Consider the following 20,260-nt stretch of genomic DNA (forward strand, 5'->3'; position numbering starts at 1 on the left):
AGCTCGGTAAAATACGAGATGATCTTCTAAACGTGCTTTTAATAATGTTACGGTTATTATGAAACATCTGTTCGCTCATCATTTGAATTTTAATCCGTGTGGTCAGTGCTTTTTCTGAACGGAGCCAGGATTAGCAGTATGCTAACACGGGCTAACAACATTAGCTTTGGGTGGCGCTGCACGTAAACGTGTAAGAATAACATCAGCCTTTATTTAGTCGGGACACGACTGGAAACACAAATCCGCGTGATTGTTTGAATGTTTTCTAAGGACTGAGCGACATTTCTGCTTTGATGCTCAAACCGCTGTGTGTGCTGACGATACGAGCTGTGCTCAGACACACATTTAGACCCGGTTCTGAGTTTGATAGCTCGTACCCCTAGAGCTGCGGGACGGATCGCAGTCTTAAATCTCCCACACATACCGCTCATGTACCCCCCCCCCCTTCCCATCAAACACAAAGCTGTAAATCCGCACTCCGCCGGTCCACTTCGCTAAGTGCGGGAGCGGACTACTTCTTTTCTATCTTGCTTGTTACTTTTTCTGTTAAAGTCACTTCCCTCAGTTTATACTGGATCATCGCGGATTAACCATTAGTTGGGAAATAAAATGAAAAAAGCAAAATAACGAATAGCAGTTATATAAGAACGAAAAATGTAAAAATACCCCCCCCCCCCCCCCCCCCCCGCCCCCGACGATATCATCGTCCATCCCGATGGTTGACAGCAAACATCGTCAACGGCCAAATTAGGGGACATCGCCCAACCCTAGTCCAAAGCCACAAGAAGTGAGAGGAAAGAGCTGGTGATTGAAGAGGTGACCAGGAGCGAGGAAAACCAGAACAAGATCAAAGCACTCAGCCAGTCACAACAACATGGACAAAATGGGAAGGCGTGGTCAATAGGACCATAGGGTGGTCTGACATATGGAAGATGCCTCAAGCAAGGCTGAGCTTCCTCATCCGGGCCACCTATGACACCTTACCCAGCCCCAGCAATCTGAGTCTATGGTTTGGCTCAGAGGAAAACTGCCATCTCTGTAAGACTCCAAACCCTACGTTACAGCACATCCTGTCTGGTTGCAAAGCAGCTTTGGCCCAGGGTAGGTACAGATGGCGGCATGACCAGGTCTTGAGGAAACTGGCAGAGGTTCTGGAAGTACGGAGGGTGGAGGCAGCCAAAGATCATCCCACAAAGACACCGTCTTTGATTCACTTTGTTGGAGAAGGGGCTTGAGCACAGAACACCAACCAGAGAGGGACACCATCACTGCTAACACCAGGATGTGACTGGAACTTAATTGGTGGACCTCAACCGTCAGCTCAAGTTCCCACCAGAGATAACTACCACCTCTCTGCGGCCAGACATCAACCTGTGGTCCTCTGCAGCCAAAGCAGTAATCCTGGCAGAGCTCACAATCCCTTGGGAGGGAGGAATGGATGCTGCATACGAAAGGAAGAAGGACAAATACACAGAGCTGGCAGCTGAGTGCCAAGATGCTGGGTGGTCAAACATCATCTGCCCGGTGGAGATTGGCTGCATTGGCTTTGTTGGAACATCCACCTAGCTCCTCCTTAGGAAGATGGGAGTGACTGGGTTGAAATTGAAGAAGGCATCCAAGGACATAGTGGAAGAGGCGGAAAAAGCCAGTTTCTGTATATGGTTGAGGAGGAAGGACAGTTCGTGGGGAAAAGATTGGTCCTAAGGGCATCTGCGGGGGGCGGTAGGGAGACATCTCTGCAGTTGCTCCACCACCGTGAGATGTTCTGGGATTAATGGAGCGAAACATTAATGAAGGGTGGCTCCTGGCTGATGACCCTGCAGCTGCCCAACTGGCACCGTCGGAGGTGCATCAGGCGGAAACGCCATGCAGGTGGCTTTTACCTGTGCTTACATCCAACCTGATATCTCCACATTCTTCATGTCTTCCATGCATTGTGAGATAAACACAGACACCGCTCCATGTTGCTATCAGGCTAATAACATTAGCTGATAGCTCCTCCCACACGCGGCCTGGTGCGTTCACAGGCTCTGGGACGTAGAAGCTTAGTGGAACTCCGACAGGCTCCCAGCCCAACATAGAGATTCAAGATTCAAGATTCAAGTTTTATTGCCGTTTGCACATGCGGTACATCGGAATTTTTCTTTGGCATCTCTCATGTCAGGATAAGTTAAAAAAGGACAAAAGAAAAATTTGAAGAAGAAATAATAAAGAAAATAAAAATAAATAGAATAAAGTTAAAAGTCAAAATTAGACAACAAATTTACATGGTGTATAAAAATATAAATATCAGTAAAATATGATAATGGATATTGCAGAGACCCAATCTGTACAGAAGCATTATTGCACATAGAATTATTGCACATATTATTGTTTATTGCACTTAGTATTTTAGTCCAGTCTTCTCTCTCTGATGTCCTTAGCCAGCATTCTGATTGCAGCTGGGAAGAAGCTGTCGTGGAAGCGTGTGGTGTGTGCGTGGATGCTTTCAGGCCTGCGACGCCTGAGGTTGTGGCCTGAGTCCACGCATTGGATCAGTCCATGAGCAGGGTGGTGTCTGTCTCTGATGATCTTAGTCACTCTCCTCCTGCAGCGCTGTTTGTAGATGGTGTCCATGGATGGAAGGTTGCAACCTATGATTTTTCCAGCTGTATTAATGACCCTCTGCAGCATCTTCTTCTCTTTTAAGGTGGTGTTACCGAACCAGGCTGTTAGTCCGCTTGTGAGGATGCTTTCCACAAGCCCCCTGTAGGCTTGGGTGAGGGTCCGGCGCTTGAGACCGGCCTTCTTCAGCAGCCTGATGAAGTACAGCCTCTGCTGGGCTTTCTTCACTGTGGCAGCAGTGTTTCTTTCCCAGCTGAGGCTGTTTGTGATCTGCAGACCAAGGAACCGGTGGCAGTCGGTCCGCTCCACCACAGTCCCGTTGATGATGAGCGGTTGATGTGGCGGTGCTTTCCTTCTGTAGTCCACGATTATCTCTTTTGTTTTCTCTACGTTGAGAACAAGGTCGTTGTCCTCTCCGTAGATGGTGATCCTGTGCACAAGGTCTCTGTATGCAGACTCGTCCCCTCCTCTGATGAGGCCGAGGACGGTTGTGTCGTCTGCATACTTAATGATGATGTTGTTGGAGTCGGGGGAGGTGCAGTCGTGGGTGTAAAGTGAGAAGAGCTTTGGACTGAGGCAGCACCCCTGTGGTGTACCAGTGCTAACTGTCAGCTCAGCAGAGACCTGCTTTCCCATCCTCACCACCTGTGGTCGGTCAGTGAGAAAGTCAAGGATCCAGTTTCTGGTGGGTGTTGGTATTCCCAGATCTGCGAGTTTATCAGTCAGCTTCAGGGGCCTGATGGTGTTGAAGGCAGAGCTGTAGTCCAGGAACAGAATCCGGGCGTACGTGTTCTTGGTGTCCAGATGTTGCAGGGTGGAGTGAAGTGCCAGTGCCACCGCATCTTCTGCTGATCTGTTGGGGCGGTAGGCGAACTGGTGGGGGTCTACTGATTCGTCGACCAGGGAGTTGATGTGGGACAGAACCAGCTTTTCCAGACATTTCATTGCTGCAGGGGTGAGAGCCACGGGTCTAAGGTCGTTCATCGCTGCGGCGTGTGTTTTCTTCGGGACCGGCACGATCACAGAGGACTAGATCACTACTATATGTTCACGATAAAATAAAAACCGCAGAACACACCCTAAAATCACCCAAATTATGCATACCCATCCAAAGCCATTTTGACCCACAAATTTGGAACCAAAGCCGTCCAGTCTCTGGCAACACTGTGGATGTGTTGAGGTGCATTCTCCCCCCTGTGTTGAGGGGTGGGGATTGCACCGTCACGTTCACTGACGCGACTTCCATCAATGTTGTTAGGGTGCTGCTGCTTATGTCTGAGTAAAGGAGTAGCCAATCACAAAAGTAACTCTGCCTTGTCTGGTTTGATTTGATCTGCTGAAAAAGCTCTTCATGAAATAAATATGTCATTCTAAAAACAGAAAAGTGAAATAAAAACAAAGATACTTTGGAAAATATTGATTTTGAAATCCAAGGTCCAAAAGAACATAATAATAATGTTCAACATGATTCAAATGAATAATTTAAAATATTGTTTTAAAATAATGAACAGGTTTTTAAAGCAAAATGAAATATATTTAATAATAAAATAACTAATTCAAAATCTGTGTGCTGGTTTTTCACAATTTCATGATCTTCTTATATATTCATGAGAAATTTATTGGTTGATTGTGCGATTGCACAAGGTCATATTTATTTATTTATTAATATTTTGGGGCTCCATACTCAGAGACACCAAATATTCAGAAATGAAGATTCCAAACAGGAAGAAGGATTTTTAAAAAAATGTATACCGCACACAAAAAAATATGTATAAATACAATTTGGAAAATTTTTAAATCAAGAGAGTAAAATAGATCAAAATGCAAGATGCAAAATGTCTTGGCTGAAAAAAAAACAAAAACAGGATGTGATAGGAGCAGAGATCAGCTCAGGTAGGTGCAGCGCATCTCCTCTCTACAGCCCTTTGCCCTGGCATTATTGAGGAAGTGAAAAGGAGGTCTTTACTCACAGCACAACAAAACTGTTGGTCACACTTTCCAGAGTTTAACAGTACCCACGTTCCCCTACTTAGCTGAGTTTTGCGTTGAACAGCGTGTCACGTCCTGACCTCATCTTCTTCCTCTCCCAGCCGCGTTGAGGTCCTTGCTTACCTTGTTTTACAGTGGGGAACATGCCTCTGTGTAACGCCTTCCTGCTCTCAGGGTACTTCCTCCTCTCCCTGTCCCTTCCTCGTCGGGGCTTTGCCGTCCCCCCCACCTCCATCCAATTAGTGCTTTTTTGCCCTTTTTATAAACTGTACAAAGCACAGCAAACTGAAACATCCCAGCACAAGTCACTAATAGAATTTTACAAGGCCAAAAAGGATTATTGAAACAAAAAAGTTTTCTTTTGCACAGCTGGCATGCAGAATGTGATCTGAATGCTTTATAAATCAGTAAATAGATATATTCGCATGGCACATATCTGTAAATAGAAATATGCAAATCATCAGGTGTAAAAAAGGGGTGGGATCAGACAAGAGTTCTCTTTAATACAGTGGTCCCCAACCTTTTTGTCACCGCGGACCGGTACAACGCAAGACACGTTAACCGCGGACCGGTGGGTGGGTGGGGGGGGTTTGAGGTGCAACGCAAGGCACGTTTACCGCTGCCTATTAAAAGCAGATTTCCCTTTTTCCCTTTTATAGCGGGTACAGGTTCTCCCTTCATTGGCCCGTTTCCCCTTGTCAAAGCAACTTTCTAAAGAAGTTTGTTTTTTGCTTATTTTGGTTGTTTGGGTTTAATTTTAGCGGGGTATATCACGTGATGTTTGGTGTCATGACTTTGACGTGCGTTAAGTGTGACGGATTTAACTGAGAGAATCCGGTCACTTTTCAAAATAATACGTTTTTTTTTTTTTGAAAAAAACAATAAAATGGAAATTATTTTTTCTTTCTTTCTGTGCGTCCCGGTGCCAAAATTTCCCGAGGCCCGGTTGGGGACCACTGCTTTAATCCACTCCTTTACAAGCACACTGTCTTGTTTTATTCGTCTATTAAAACTACTGTTTATTTTTCATTTGAGTTTGAAATAAAGAAACTGAATCTGAAACCTAAACACACGCACAAAATCATGCACTAAATTTAGAATAAAAGTAAGCAACCACCTTCCGACATTTACAGTATTTCTTAATGGTGTCGGCGTAGTGGAGTTGCAATAGCATAGACACGACATGCTATACTCTGTTTCCATGTGTCTTAAAAAGACTAGCCGTCTCTCTCTTTTTCTCCTCACTGGTTTTCCTCCTTCAGTGTGAAGAGGAGGAGCTGCTATCACTTTCTGACTCAGACAGCACAAACAAACGGATTGAAGAAAGACTGTGAGCAAAAGTTTATTTGTCTTCTCCCTCCTTGTTTTTACACAGGAAGGTATCTATAAGAATACAGATAAGAATACCGGATTGAAGAACATAGTCGAACAGAGGAGTACTATCAATAACATCTTACAATACCCATCTCTACTAAATGGTTACTTGACCTAACAAAGCATACACTGCAGTCACTTTTTTTGTTATAATAATAGCGAAATGTTCACTGATGATATTAGAAAAAAAAAACATCCTAGAAAGTTTGAATATCATATCAAAACAAATTCTTCATTTCTACACATTCAATACTAGTGAATTCTTCTAATGAAGTTACTTAATCAATATGGTATGGAGGCCATCAGTCTGTGGCTCTGTGAACATGAAATGAAAGCTCAGGTTGCTATGGAGTTCATTTAATCATTAGAGTTTGACCACAGGAGTTTCAAACATCAGAAGCTTATTTTGCAATTTTTTTAAGGCTTCTCTCCTGTGTGAATTTTCATGTGTTTTTGGAGATTAGCTTTTTGATAAAACCTTTTTTTACATTCTTTACAAGAAAAAGGCTTTTCTCCTGTGTGAGTTTTCATGTGTCTTTTGAGACTAGATATAACACTAAAACGTTTAGGACATTCTTTACAAGAAAAATGCTTTTGTCCTGTATGAATTCTCATGTTCGATTTGAGAGTAGACGTTTCACTAAAACTTGTATTACATTCTGTACAAGGAAAAAGCTTTTGTCCTGTGTGAGTTCTCATGTGTCTTTTGAGATAACATGTCCGACTAAAACTTGAATCACATTCTTTACATGAAAAAGGCTTTTCTCCTGTATGAGTTCTCATGTGTCTTTTGAAACTGGATGTTAGATTAAAACTTGTTTTACATTCTCTACATGTAAAAGGTTTTTCTCGTGTGTGAGTTAACATGTGTGATTTAAGATGAGATGTTTGATTAAAACCTTTATCACATTCTTTACAGGGAAAAGGCTTTTCTCCTGTGTGAATTCTCATGTGTCTTTTGAGAAGAGATATACGACAAAAACTTTTATCACATTCTTTACAAGTAAATCGCTTATCTTCTGCATGGATCCTTATGTGACTTCTGAACTGAGATTTGTTCCAAAAGCTTTTACCACATTCTTTACAGATATAACATCTTTCATCAGACCCAGTTTCCATGTAGTCAGATGGGTTAGTAATTATTTTTGAGTTTTTACCAGACTTGATTGAGAAAAGTCTCTCTTCTTTTGGAAATTGTTTGTATTTTTTACCAAGATTTGTCTTCTTGGGATTTTTTCTAACATCAGAGTCACACTGACCTGCTGACATGTGAGAGTTGTCCACACTTTGGACATGTCTTCTGTCTCTTCTCTCCATTTGATCTCTGTTCTGTGGGTCTGTCTCTTCATCTGTAGTTGATGTTGATTCTTCATGTTGGTTTCCTTCTTCATCCTGACTATCAGTAACATTAAAACTCTGCTGATTGTTTGGATCTGCTTCACTGTTCTCATCTTCCTCATAAGTAGGAATCTCCATCAAGGTATCAGTCTCCTGCTTCAAATCAAGCTGATCGTCATCCTGACTGCTGCAAAGTTCCCCTGGTTCCTCTTGAATCTGTGGTGGTTCCGGTTCCTCCTGTTCCTCTTTAATCTGTTGAGGTTCTGGTTCCTCCTGTTCCTCTTTAATCTGTGGAGGTTCTGGTTCCTCCTGTTCCTCTTTAATTATTGGAGGTTCTTGCGTCTCCAGTTCCTCTTGAATCTGTGGAGGTTCTGGTTCCTCCTGTTCCACTCTGAAGTGCCTTTGCTGGTTGCAGAGATCCTCCGCTTCAGTCATCCATTGCTGGGGGAGGACTGCAGAAACACAAGAAGATGCCTTTTATATGTTTTGCGGACTTTGATCATTGTTAAGCAACAATTCAGATTTCAAAAGTCTTATAACTCTTCAATTTGTCAAAATATTACACACAACAAACAAACAAAAAAAACACAACAAACAAAATGTTGTTCAGTCTCAGGTATTTAACCCCACACAGGCTTCTCCAGTCTTTCACCCATTACACCAAAGTTTTTTTTATATTAGTTCGTTATATACGAAGTCACCAAGGTCACCACCTAACTTTGCATCCTCATCCCTCCATATGAAATCAGAGATCAAAGTGACTCACGGGACGTGAGAGTTCTGTCCGTTGGATGAACGTACGCGGCTTACCGGCTCTGTCCACCGCTGATAGGGTTTTAAGTCATTCCATGCATGTGGGGGTCTCACCCGATTGCAGAAATAATTCCCCGAAAAGTCCACCATCTTGGTTGGACCTCTCTCCAACGATACGGTAATCCTTGCCATGTACGTATCCTCCGGCTGTCAACACCCATGTCTCCTTGCTTCACCCCCCTTTTCCTCCTCTTAATTCGTTTTTCACCTGGCCACAGGAAGTCCCTAGGTAGCCATATTTGTAGTCCAGAGTCTCCTGAACATTTAGCTTCCATACCCCTGTTATCTATTTAACATAAACTCCAAACAAAATAAACATATAGCCAGGACCATATTAACCAGGGTTAACAAAGGAAAGTCAATACTAAATTTTCTCTTTTCTTTTCAGTAAATAAACAACTCCATACATACATGTACATATGTGGCAATGCTACAATTCAATTCAATTCAATTTTTTTTGTATAGCCCAAAATCACAACAACAGTCGTCTCGATGGGCTTCGAAGTAAAACATGAAATCAAAAGGATCACGAATACAAAGAGTTCAATAGAAAAATACTAAAATGAACTAACAAACTGACTAAGCTATACTGGCATCCCTGCCCTTAGACCCCCCTTCGCGGTAAGGAAAAACTCCCAAAAAAAACCGGATTCCGGAAAAAACGAAGAAACCTCAGGGGTGCCCACATGAAGGAGGGATCCTCCCCCAGGACGGACAGGCGATTTACCAGAAATCTTAGAGAAGAATTAACTTATCTAAATCTACAACTACATATATAAAAGTCCAGCAGACGAGCTTCATCCAGCCGTGGTTGTGGGGACAGTCAAAGGCGCGAGTCGAGCCGGAGACAGGAACCACAGCCAGGTGTAGGAGCAGGAGCAGAGACGAGGTACTCGGTCAGGTACAGAGCAGAGACGAGCCAGAGATGAGCCAGAGGCAGGATCCACAGCCAGGTGTAGGAGCAGGAGCAAAGGCGAGGTAAACGGTCAGGAACTGGAGCACGGATGAGCCAACTGGAGTCTGGAAGCACTCCCACTCCCCAGGAGGGGAGAGGAAAAGAGGGACAATACATGAATCGCACTGCACCAAACAGAGGCATGGAGAACTAAATGATAAATTATGATCAAGAATAGAGGAGAGGAAGGGTAGAAGTAAAAAAGGAAAGAGGACAGAACCCCAGTGTACCATAGTTACCCCAGCTTCAACTTCTAGCAGCCTTTTAAAAGAAATAGTTATTATTAAGTTTAATTTAAACAAACTAACATTAAGTTAAATAATCTCTGAATACTAACTAGTCTGACAATAAGCCTGTCCAAAGAGGAATGTTTTCAGTCTAGCTTTGAATGTAGAAACTGAGTCGGCCTCTCTTACATGAGCTGGGAGTTTTTTCCATAAGACAGGGGCTTGGTGGCTAAACGCTCTACCTCCAACCGTACTTTTACTAATTCTAGGAACCACAAGCAGTCCTGCATTTTGCGAGCGAAGTGTTCTGATTGGTTGGTAAGGGACTATGAGGTCCTTAATATAGGACGGGGCCATTCCATGTAAGGCCTTATAGGTTAACAGGAGGATCTTGAACTTAATTCTAGAATCAACTGGGAGCCAATGGAGCGAAACTAACACAGGAGTGATGTGATCTCTTCTGCTGGTTCCAGCTAACAATCTAGCAGCTGCGTTCTGAACAAGCTGGAGACTTCTTAAGGAACTCTTAGGACACGCTGCTAACAAGGAGTTACAGTAATCCAGCCTCGACGTAACAAATGCATGGATGAGTTTTTCAGCATCACTCTTAGAAAGTATATTTCTGTTCTTAGCAATATTCCGCAGGTGAAAAAAGGCAGTTCTACATGCCTGAGATATGTGAGCCTTAAATGATAAATCCTGGTCAAGTAAAACCCCAAGGTTTCTAACTGTGGAATTGGGGGCTATACTTATACCATCCAGGGAGACTATCTGAGCAGACAGAGCATCTCTGAGGTTTTTAGGACCAAGTATAATGACCTCAGTTTTTTCTGGGTTCAAGAGGAGGTAATTAATTGTCATCCAGGTCTTGATGTCACTGATGCAGGCGTTCAGTTTCTCTATCTGGTCATTCTGGTCAGGCTTCATGGATAAATACAACTGCGTATCGTCGGCATAACAATGAAAATTAATGCTGTGTTTCCTGATTATGTTTCCTAGGGGTAGCATATAAAGCGTAAACAGGATCGGTCCCAAGACTGAGCCCTGTGGGACTCCATAGTTGACTCGAGTGCACTGAGAGGAATGGCCATTTACATTAACGAACTGATACCTATCAGACAGATAGGATTTAAACCACTGGAGAGCAGATCCTCTGATCCCTATGTCCTGCTCTAATCTATGGAGTAAAATACCGTGGTCGATAGTGTCAAAGGCAGCACTGAGGTCCAACAGGACCAGAATAGAAAGTAGTCCCTTTTCTGAGGCCAATAACAAGTCATTAGAGACTCTAACTAGTGCAGTTTCCGTACTGTGGTGAGGTCTAAACCCCGACTGAAAGTCTTCAAAGTGGCTGTTGTCCTGTAGGTGGCAGTAAAGCTGCTTAACTACAACTCTTTCTAGGATTTTAGAAATAAAGGGCAGGTTTGATATCGGTCTATAGTTGGCCAAGATGCTAGGATCCAAACTGGGCTTTTTCAGAAGAGGTTTAACAACTGCATATCTAAAAGACTGTGGCACGTAACCCGTTTCCAGAGAGGCATTTATCATTGTTAATATGGGATCATTAATTAGGGGAAAAGTTTCTTTAAAAAGTCTAGTGGGAATTGGGTCTAACAGACACGTTGAGGATTTGGAGGACGTAATAATTGATGTTATTTCCGCTTGATCCACAGCAGTGAAGCAGTCTAATGTTACAGAGGTTTCTATGGATGCCTCCATTTCTACCGCTTCAGCCTGTTCTGGGCTGATAATAGGAATAACTTGATTTAACTTATGTCTAATATTTGAGATTTTACTATCGAAAAATGTAAGAAAATCATCAGAGCTGAGAGAAACAGGAACATGTGGTTCTACTGAGCTCTGACTGCGAGTTAATTTAGCTATAGTGCTAAAAAGAAATCTTGGATTGTTTCCATTCTCTGATATTAAGGTTGAATAGTACTGGCTTCTAGCTCTACGCAGAGCTTTTTTATAATTTAATAGGCTATGTTTCCAGATATCCAGAGACTGCTCTGAACCGGAGCGGCGCCATTCTCTTTCCAACTTACGGGTTTCTCGTTTAAGAGAACGAGTTTCAGCGTTAAACCACGGTGCTACTCGGTTTTGTCTGACGAACTTAGGTTTCAAGGGGGCAACAACATCGAGTGTACTCCTGAGGGCTTGTAAGGCATCATTAACAAAGTGGTCATTTATACTAGGACTGATACTATGGGAGCTGGTCTCAGAGTATTTTCTCAGAATATCACTAAGTACTGGCTGAACTGTGTGTTTAAACTCAGACACAGAACGGTCAGTTAAGGTTCTTCTAAGCTGTTTCTTATTCACTGGGGCAGAAGGATGTTCCAGTGTAAGCTGGAAGGTAATCATAAAGTGATCAGAAATGATGGGGTTAAGAGGAAGGACACTCAGCTGGCTGATCTCTATCCCATGGGTTAGAACAAGATCCAGGGTGTGCTTATGACAGTGAGTGGGTTCATTCACACTTTGGGTGAAACCAACATCATCTAATAAAGCTGCAAAAGCCTTTCCTAGGCAGTCACTGGGGTTATCAACATGAATATTAAAATCCCCTAATATTATAATTTGATCAGAATCTAAGACAATAGTCGATAGGAAACAATAGTCGATAGGAACTACAGTCTCATTCAGAATATGCACAACTTAATATTTTAATTTAAAGAATGGTATTATGGAGTCCCATACTGTTCATAATTAAATAAATACATATTTAAATAAATAAATAAATATGACCTCATGCAAATACACAATCATCCAATAAATCTCTCATAAATATATAAAAATATCATGAAATTGTGAAAAACCTGCACAGATTTTAAATTAGCCATCATATTACTCAATATATTTCATTTCGCTTTAAAAACCTGTTCATTATTTTAAAACAGCATTTTAAAGTATTCATTTTTAATCATGTTGAATATTATTATAATTCTGTCTTTTTTCAGAAGCTCCTATATCAAAATCAATATTTTCCAAAGTATCTTTGTTTTTATTTCATGTTGCTGTTTTTCACAATGACTGATTTATTTCATGAAGAGCTTTTTCAGGAGAATGAGTCAATCTGTCAATCAGAGAAAGTGGGCGTGATCTAAACACTCATTGGCTCATCCATGGAAATCGACTCATATTCCTGGATACCCGCTCAGCGGTGTGCCAGTCAGAGAGATGACATATTTCAGCGATATCTGCACGGCTTTGCTGACATTAGAGATCAAAAGCGACAAACTGTCTGCTGCAGAAGATGCAAACATGGACGACTCTGTTTTTGTAGTTTGAGGGTTTGTGTGGACCAAACCACAGAGGAGCTCCGGCTGTCCACGTCTCGAAGTCCAGCGTTGAAACATTCTTCATTCTCACACCATTCACTCAGAGTTCACATCGTGCCTTACGTCGGCTCACAGGAGGCGAGCTGGCGGACCGACAGAGTCAGACCAGGCAGCTGTGCAAAGCGGAACAAGCCTGCTCAGGCCTCCTGAACCTTATGATATTTTTCTATTTTCATTGAGACAATGATTATAAATCAGGTCTTCTGATTTTATTTTTCCCTCTCAAGGAAAATGGTGCAAACTTTCCTGCGATGACGTTTCTGACATCTTAACACTCTCCATGTGCATTGTGCATCCATGCATTGTTACTGAGATAAGCACAAGCAACTGCTCCATGTGGCTATCAGGCTAAAAACATTAGCTGGTAGCTCCTCCCACACGCGGCATGGTGCGTTCATGGAAACTCCAGTTCATAGAAGCTTAGTCCAACAACCACTCAGCCTAACATTGACCACTACTATGCATTCATGAGAAGATGAAAATTGCAGAACCGACCACAAAATCACCCGAATTATGCACACTCGCCCAAAGCCACTTTTATCCGCAGATTTCGAACCAAACAAAGCTACCAGGCTAATAACATTAGCTGGTAGCTCCTCCCACACGCGGCCTGGTGCGTTCACAGGCTCCGGGACGTAGAAGCTTAGTGGAACTCCGACAGGCTCCCAGCCCAACATAGATCACTACTATATGTTCACGATAAAATAAAAACCGCAGAACACACCCTAAAATCACACAAATTATGCATACCCATCCAAAGCCATTTTGACCCACAAATTTGGAACCAAAGCCATCCAGTCTCTGGTAACACTGTGGATGTGTTGAGATGCATACTCCCCCTAGTGTTGAGGAGTTTGCATTGCACCGTCACGTTGGCTGAAGCATCTTCGATCGATGTAGTCTGGGTGCTGCTGCTCATGTCTGAGTAAAGGAGTAGCCAATCACAAATGTTTCTCCGCCTTGTCTGGTTTGATTGACAGACAGAGACATTCTCCTGAAAAAGCTCTTCATGAAATAAATCAGCCATTGGGAAAAATGGCAACATGAAATAAAAATAAAGCTACTTTGGAAAATATTGATTTTGAAATCCAAGGTTCTGAAAAAAGACGTTTTTAAAAAAAAAATGAAATATATTGAATAATATAAAGGCTTATTTAAAATCAGTGTGCAGGTTTTTCACAATTTCATGATCTTTTTATATATTTATGATAGATTTATTGGTTTATTGTGTATTTGCATGAGGTCATATTTATTTATTGAATTAAATATTTATTTATTTAATTATGAGTAGTATAGGACTCCATATGTTATAGCTTAAGTTAAACGCTAAATCCAATAAACACTTTTATAAAACATTACCCACCACCTGTGACTGCTGTGGAGTGGACATGACTGTTTCTTAGGTTTTAACATTTTTCCAAACATACCTCTAGTACAGGGGTCGGGAACCTTTTTGGCCAAGAGAGCCATAAACACCACATATTTTTAAATGTAATTTCGAAAGAGCCATACAACACTGTAGTGTCCCTTTACCACACTGAGGCATGGAGACTTAACCACTTTTAAGGTTCTTTATTTTGGTTACTGTAGACCGTAACAAACGCCGTACAATTAATTCAGCAACTCCTGAATCTCTCCCGCCGGGACGACAGCGCTTCTCCCAACTTTATATTCCCCTGCTCCCACTCCAGCCCTCCAATTTCCCTTATTCGGCCCATAGCTGAACCCCATTGGTCCAAATTACCTAACAACAGGCTGAGCGACAGAACTGAGAGCCAATCAGATCGCTGCATGATGCGTTCTGAACTCCAGAACTTATAACACGGTCCAACAGCCACCCAGTCCAACTCAGTCCGCGACAATATGTGTATCACTAAATATTCAAATGAATGTGTGCATTTGATGTAATTTCAACATTTTTAAAGTACAATAAGTCTGTGGATTCTTTTTAATAACATTTTTATGCTGTTGCTAATAAATGATGAGTATTTCTCGTGGTACTTTTGCTGATGGTCTAGTCTGGTTTATACGTGGTGAGTTTCTGCTTGCTTCACGCAGGCGTTGAGACTTTAAACGTGATCTTAGGTAGGTCTGAATGTTCTGTAGATGTGAGACAGACTGCTCACATGCAGACGCGGAGCCAAACACACACTCACACACTGCAGTGAGTGACGGGCAGCGGGTTATACGTTTTTACAATCCCTGCGCGATTCACCTTTCTGCCCGTGACCCCCCCACCCCACCCTCTGCTTTCTTCCTCACACATCCCGTCCCCGCAACTTCGCGCTCTTTCTCAGAGACGGGAGCGGGCAGTTTTAGGCACGGCAATTCACAGATTTCCGGCTGGTACAAACTCTGTGAAATAATAGATAATAGTAACTGATAGCGCTGGCGCAGATTTTTCTCTCCAAGCACCGATACAACTCCGCGCCTCTGGCATCCCATCGCGCCCGGGAAGGACTGGTCTGATAACATTTTTAAAAAATATATAATTAAAGATTTGTCTGCGAGCCACATGTGACCATCGCGAGCCATAGGTTCCCGACCCCTGCTCTAGTAGTTCAAAAATAATTATGACTTTATAACAAAAGACATAAATGACAGTTTCAATAGATGGATGCAGTTTAATACATCACTGATTGGTCAAATTAATGTCTACAAAATGAACATTTTCCCAAAACTACTGTATGTTTTTCAAAATATCCCCCTGCCACCGCTTGACGGCTGGTTCAAAACTATAAAACAAATGATTATTTGTTTATATGGAAAAATAAAAAATCTAAAATAAGGCTATCGCTCCTCCATCTGCCTTACAGTGAAGGAGGACTAAAATGCCCTAATATAATGTGGTATTACTGGGCTGCACAGCTTGGGTCTGTAAGATACTATTTTACAAAAAAAAGATGCCCCACAATGGGCAGAAATGGAAAATAAAACTTTAATCCCATCTTTACCTCTTTATATATTTTCCAACTTGGAAGCTAACTTGAACAAGAAAACTAATAATTCAAAGGTTATAAACATGATCAATGTTTGGTATAGTGTAAAAAAAAGTAATGAAATAACAAAATACGCTATCACAGCTAAGGCCCATTTTGGCAAACCAGCAATCTCAAAGCAGGCACAGCAGATGCAGTGTTCAAACAATGGGCAATGAATGGTTTGGAAAAAATTCAAGGCCTGTATCCAGCAGCAGCCTCAGACATGATGTCATTCGAAATGCTACAATCAAAATATAATATTAATAGAAAAGACTTTTACAAATCCCTACAATTAAGAAACTATATTAGAACAGAAAGAAAATCTCTTTTAAAGCCACAAAAGTCTAAACTAGAAGAACTGGTTACCAAAGACAGTAGGAGAGGAGCTATTTCAGAATTTTATCATTTATTACTTACAAACTCAAAAGAAAATGCAAATATGAAACTTGATGCATGGAGAAAAGACCTAGAAACAGACATATCAGTAGAATAATGGCGAGTAGCCTGTACAAAGGCACAAAAGCAAACTACAAACTCAAGATTGAGGCTTTTACAGTATAAATGGTTGATGCCAGTTGTTAAATTAAATAAATTCAATATCAATGTTCCAGATACTTGCTCAATGTGCAATGAGGAAAAAGGAACACTTTTTCACCGTATATGGAACTGTAGAATAATAAAACAGTTCTGGTCTGTAATCAGAGAAACTATCAAACAAATGATCTCAAAATAAAATAACACTGAAACAAGTCATCTTTATTTTGGGAATCTATCCCCAGAATAAGATATTCTAGATCAGAAAAATCACTTATAGACATATGTTTATTGCAGGGCTAAAAGGTCAATAGCAATTAACTGGAAAAACTGCACAGGACCAACACTAAAACAATGGACTAAACTGATGTTAACTGTACTGCCGATGGAACGTAGAACATTTTTGTTAAAAGGAAAGAAGAACTTGTTTGAAGCTGTTTGGAGACCATTTATAGCATTTGTTGAGGGCATGGATCTGTCTGACAGTGATGATGTTTAAAACTTCAGCCTGAACTGAACTCTATGCTGGATCTCTACTTATTTTTTGAATAAAAATAGGTCTCTGCAGAAAGTATATCAATGTTTTGTGTTCAAGTGTTCAAACCCATGTTGAGTATTTTATAAGACAAACAATTTACGGTGTCTGAGATCAAGTTTATATTTTTTTCACATTTTTATTTTTAAATGCTTGTTCGTTTGTGAATGTGTGTTGTAATGCCAAAAAAAAAAAACAATAAACATATTGTTGGAAAAAAATGAATGATTAAATTACTTAATAACAGGTAATGATTAATTAATCACATAAAGAATTCATCTCATGACAGCTGTAATAAAACTGTCATAATTCATTTTTTGACATTTTTAAAAGCTACATTTTATAAATGATTGTCTTAACAGCCAGGGAAGCAGAAATAAAAAGTATTTTCTTAAACAGTGAAGTGGAACTTTGTGGCTCTTGTTGGGTTTTGGTCTGGAAGAAACTGGATCAAATGGTTCTTTAGTGTTAAAGGTTCCAGACTCTTGATCTCCACTGAAGCTATGAGTATGAAATGTCATTCCACAGACAAACCATCAACAAAATGATCCTGATGCTGCTGAGGTTCTTATGGAAGTGGAGCAAATCTCAGCAGAGATGAAGTTTTCTAAACTGAAATCACTGACATTAAACAGCCTGAACATTCATGGAGCTGAACTGGACACAGAAAAACCTCCCTGTTGTGTTTCCACCCACCAATGAGGAGCAGTTTGATGAAGATGAAGCTGCACTGGAGGAAGAATCAGTCCAGAAAAAGATGGAGAACAATTCTGACACTAGGCAGTTTTTCACTGATGTGTTCAGGTTTGAATCTTTTCTGTCTGCAGATCCATGAGCAGGACCCTGTCTTTGGGTTTTAGCTTGAAATGTAGTTTTGGAAATAGAATCTGTCTGAATGTCTGGAATTGGAGACATGGAGACATCAAAGAGGTTTAGATGGATTTTGGGTTTGACAGAGAAATCTGCTGAAAAGAAGTGAACTACAAACTTAGAACCACAGACGACAAAACAGATTGGACTTTTTTATCTGCTAACAATTTTCTCTTAGATCTGTTAAGGTTTCCTGTTTGTCGTTAGCTGGAGGGACTAACTAAGATCATATGATTTGAAGAATGTTGTCGGCTGCACTGACCAACAATGTCTTCTGTCTTTTCAACTGGAAGGGACAGAAGAGACTCTTCCAGGACACGCTGTTGATGGACTGAATGTTTGGAGAGCTTGAAGCTCAAGATAGAACCGTTGTTGAAGTGAACATACATATAGTGTGGAGATGAAGATCAGAGTCACACTGACCTGCTGACATGTGAGAGATGTCCACACTTTGGACATGACTTCTGTCCCTTCTCTTCCTCTGATCTCTGTTCTGTGGGTCTGTCTCTTCATCTGTAGTTGATGTTGATTCTTCATGTTGGTTTCCTTCTTCATCCTGACTATCAGTTACATTAAAGCTCTGCTGATTGTTTAGATCTGCTTCACTGTTCTCATCTTCCTCATAAGTAGGAATCTCCATCAAGGTATCAGTCTCCTGCTTCAGATCAAGCTGATCTTCATCCTGACTGTTGAAGAGTTCCTCTGGTTCCTCTTTAATCTGTGGAGGTTCTGGTTCCTCCTGTTCCACTCTGAAGTTCCTCTGCTGGTTGCAAAGATCTTCTTCTTCAGTCATCCAATGCTGGGGCAGAACTGCAGGAACACAAACACAACAAGGAGCGTTTTATACATTTCCAGGACTTTATTTTTTTTTAAGCAATAAAACAATCAATAAACTCTGTGATCATTCGAGAAAATGTCCAAAGGACCAGAAGAGACTAATTGAAATAAATAAATATGCAGAGATGAGTAATAACGTGTTACAATTACTTAAGTAACTTTATGTTGAATTGTTCTTGTGAGAGTAAGACAAGGCAATTTTATTTGTATAGCACAATTTGTACACAAAGTAAAACAGGAAAATGATTGGTTTATCGCCGGGGAGTAAGTTAGTGTAGAACCACCACTGAGTGACAGACGGGTCCCCAAAAAGAAAAGCATGAAGCTCAAAGGGCTTCTCTGTTTCTTTGATGAAGGTCACATACCTATGTGGTGAAGCTGCAGCTGTGGTTTCCAGATGACATCCAGCAGTCTGCGCTGACGACAGAGCTCCTGCTCGTACTGGACGATGGTTCCTTCACAGAGTCTGCAGATTTCAGCAGCAGCAGCTAGTCGCTCGCTGATCAACTCTCTCAGAGACTGAAGGGAAGACATGGTTCCTGCTCCGATCTTCAGCTCCAACTCCCACAAACACCGCCGTCCTCTTCACTGCAGCTCCGATCGATCATCTGCTAGTCTCACAATCACAGCAATCCACGTTGTCTTTCCGTTCAACACTTCTTCACTCATTTACGACACTTTGGAAAATGCTGAGAGTTCCCACACGAACCACGTATCGTCCTTTCTGTCCAAAAACCTCACAAACGTCCCAACAAAACACCACCGTCCTCTCAACACAAGCTAACGCTGCTAGCCTGCTAACAAGCTAACGCTGCTAGCGCCTCGTGCTGTTCTTCTTCTTTGTTTGGCTAACAGCGTCATCGTGCTTTAGCGCCACCAGCTGGTCTGGAGTGTTGTCTGTCGCTCATGTTATGATGACGATGGCGGGGAAATTAAGAAAAATAAATAATAATAATAATAATAATGATAATAACAACAATATAATAAAACGTCAGAGCCAAAGAAAGTGGTCTGAGAAGAAGCAGCTCTGAAGCTCTGCAGCTGACGGTGCAGCTGCAGGACTCATGAGGAGGAGCACACTGCAGCGCCTCCTGCTGAAGCATCAGAGAGTCTGCAGACAGAAGATCCTTCCAACAGCAAAGAGGTCTGCAGGAGCTCTTTCCACCACCAGCAACAACCTGAACCAAGCAGGACCTCCAAGAAGTTCAGCCACTAAACTTCCACAACTCAGAAGCTCTGAGCTCCGTCTGAGTCTGCAGAGATGCTGAGCTCCTCAGCTGCTGCAGCTCCCACAGTCACATGAAGGTCTGCAGCTGCAGCAGTCTGGTGCTGTTTTCCAGTCAGTGTTCTTCATAGATTCTAAAATAGATTTATTTCTTTGAAGATATTTTCCTGAAATTTGAAAAGTTTGAACATTTTCTGCCAGAATTGATCCAAATTGTTTTGATTTGAATGTTTTGTCTTTTCTACATTTGACCAAACCCAAAGTGGGAGGAGTCATCTTTCTGCAGTTCCTCTGAATCATGGACAGAAGTTGTAGATGTTCCACTAGAACAGTGTTTTCTTCTTCTGTGGATGTTCTAGTTTTCTGAGCACATTGGTAAAGTCTGCTGCATTTTCTGTCAGCTTCCATTTTCAGCATTTGGATCCTCAAAGTTCAGGAAGAAACCGGAATCCAAACTGCTTCCAGTTTCCATGTTTGGGATCTTCTGGACCTGTTGAAGGACACAGATTCTTTCCACATCATGAAGCTGTTCTTCTGAACCCAAACGGCCCACAGTTCTATGCTGATGATGCTCTTCTTCACCAACAGCCTCTCAGATCACAGATGCTGCAGTTTGCTTGGTTTGCTGGAAAGC

At 41.6% G+C, this 20,260-nt stretch overlaps 2 long non-coding RNA genes across 2 annotated transcripts in view; both read right to left on the bottom strand.

Moving 5' to 3' along the window:
* The window catches only part of LOC144988207 (uncharacterized), a 211,330-nt gene that overhangs the window by 95,419 nt on the left and 95,651 nt on the right, over positions 1-20,260 (bottom strand). The window lies entirely within an intron of this gene.
* LOC144988232 (uncharacterized) overlaps positions 5,920-20,260 on the bottom strand; it is a 61,057-nt gene continuing 46,716 nt past the window's right edge. The window contains exon 3 of the long non-coding RNA XR_013652077.1: positions 5,920-7,757. This is a non-coding gene — a long non-coding RNA (uncharacterized LOC144988232). The remainder of the gene's footprint in view (positions 7,758-20,260) is intronic.

The sequence above is a fragment of the Oryzias latipes genome, chromosome 2 (genome assembly GCF_053564925.1).
Source record: "Oryzias latipes strain Hd-rR chromosome 2, Olatipes_Hd-rR_3.1".
Classification (NCBI taxonomy): domain Eukaryota; kingdom Metazoa; phylum Chordata; class Actinopteri; order Beloniformes; family Adrianichthyidae; genus Oryzias; species Oryzias latipes.